The sequence below is a fragment of the Triticum aestivum genome, chromosome 2A, assembly GCF_018294505.1.
Source record: "Triticum aestivum cultivar Chinese Spring chromosome 2A, IWGSC CS RefSeq v2.1, whole genome shotgun sequence".
NCBI lineage: Eukaryota > Viridiplantae > Streptophyta > Magnoliopsida > Poales > Poaceae > Triticum > Triticum aestivum.
The window spans coordinates 620,841,358-620,843,680 of NC_057797.1; positions in this window are offsets into that span (position 1 = coordinate 620,841,358).

The window sequence follows — 2,323 nt, forward strand, 5'->3', positions numbered from 1 at the left end:
CAGGGAAGCCATACGCCAGGCGAGCATTATGATGGAGAAGATGAAGACGGTGCGGGACGCCAGCCTAGCCGCCTACGATGCCAGCTTGGCTCTCCAGAGCAACGTTCAGGTTAGTTGGTCGCCGCTTGTTCTGTTAGGATATGCTATCTGAAGACTCTTTCCGAAAATCTTTGCATCTGTACACCCACTGGGTGCGTCGATTGAATTTTTGAACTAGTGGGGGCACGCTGAGTGCACCCACTGGGTGTAGTCCCCGAGACTACGGTGGACTACTGGCAGTCGACTGTAGTCTTTGTATTTTGTCGAGTGTAAACCGAACTGGTAGTTTGTCTCTTCCACTCGATCTGGTCGAGTGGGATCAGAACCGGTGGGGGCACGCCAAGTGCACCCACTGGGTGTAGTCCCCGAGACCGCGGTCGACTGCTGGCAGTCGACTGTGGTCTGAGTTCTACTTTCTCTCCTTTTTTTTACTCCCTACACTCGACTCCGGCGGGCCGGTCGAGTGGGATCAGAACCGGTGGGGGCACGCAAAGTGCACCCACTGGGTGTAGTCCCCGAGACTATGGTGGACTGCAGGCAGTCGACCGTAGTCTTAGTACTTAATGTCTTTGTCGTTTTTCGCTGTAAAATAACTTCTCTCCTCTGATTTCAGAAATCTTGCGATCTTTGAGCTCGCTTTGCGGACTTGGAGAAACAGCAGATTCAACTGAACCTTGACTTGGAGCTGGCCAAGACAGAGCTGCAAAAGGTCAAGGACGGCGCCACTGGTAAGACGAGTTTGTCGACTGGTCTGTCTTGGGCTTGAGTACCCTTCTGCTCTTTCTGAATCAATCATCACTTCTTTGCAGAAAAACTGAGAGAAGCTCTGGTGAAGAAGGATCAGGATTTGGCTGCTGCTCGAAAGGAGGCTGACCACAGGACCGCTCTGGCTGAACAGAAACTGGCTTCGGTCGGCCAGTTGAAAGAAGAGAATACCAAGCTGAAATCTGCTCTGAACGAAGCCAACAAGGAGTGCTCGCGCTGGAAGAAGGAGAACCTCAACCTGTGCAAGAAGATGGAAGGCATCGCTCGCAGGAGGGACGATCTGGAGAGCTATCTGAGGAGCCTTGCCAAGAAGTTGTTCCTCAAGCTTGAAGGTGCACATTTTGTTCCGACTGATTTTTTTTGTGTCGACTCAGCGTATGAAAATTGACTTATCCTTGGATCGTGAATGCAAAGTTTTGCCAGGACTTCGAGGAGGAGACTGGGCAGATCGAACCCGGTTTGGATCCAATCAATTCTCCCGTGAAAGATGAAACTGCCATGAATCTGCTCCGACTGGAATCCTGCATCGACGGTGTCGTGGACTACTTGGCTCGACTGAAGGTCACCATGTCACGGATCGACCCGGCACTTTGGCCAGAGGCCACGCTCCAAAATGATCTTGAGTCGCGGATGACTCGACTTAACGAAATCCCTGACCGAGTGCAGGAGTGGAAGAAGTCTTCTGCCCGGTGTGGCGCTGATGTGGCTCTGTCTCTGGTTCACGTCCATTGCAAGGAGGTGCGACAAGATAAGCTGGCAGCAATCAAGGTCGCCAACACCCAGAAGCATGACTTCCGATCTTTTATGAAGACTTTCATCGCTGCAGCCACTCGGATCGCCGACGGCGTCGACTTAGACGAGTTCATCGAGCCTGCTAGTCCTTCTCCCGCGGAGTGAACAAACTTTTATGCCTCACCTTAAATTTGCCTCGGAATGCCGAGTGGTTTTTGTAACCGTTAAACTCTTTCGGGCTGAATGCCCGAGCACTTCGATTTGTGGTCTGGAACCTTTAGGATTTGTCTTAACTTGGTTTATCGTTGAATATCTTCATGAATCCCCTGTCGAGTGAACTTGTTCTTCATTCGAGACAACTTTTGTATTTGTAGCGCAGCTCCGAAGGAGAAGAAAGCAGTCGACCTGCGCCTCGTTGCCCTTGCGGGTCGGCGAAGCTCCTCAAGAGAAGGTGGCAGTAGTCCTACACCTCGTCGTCCTTGCGGAGTGGGATGGAGCGCATGTTGTATTTGTGGCGAAGCTCCTAAGGAGAAGGCGGCAATCGACCTGCACCTCGTCGTCCTTGAGGATTGAGATGTGTTTCGTACTTAGGCGAGTACTGGACTGCAGCTAAGCCCCCGAGTGGGAGGTTTGCTCTCCACTCGGTAGGATTTTTCAAACTTAGGCGAGTGTCGGACTGCAGCTAAGTCTCCGAGTGAGAAAACCTAGGCGAGTACTGGACTGCAGCTAAGCCCCCGAGTGGGAGGGTTGCTCTCCACTCGGTAGGATTTTTTTTTCAAACTTAGGC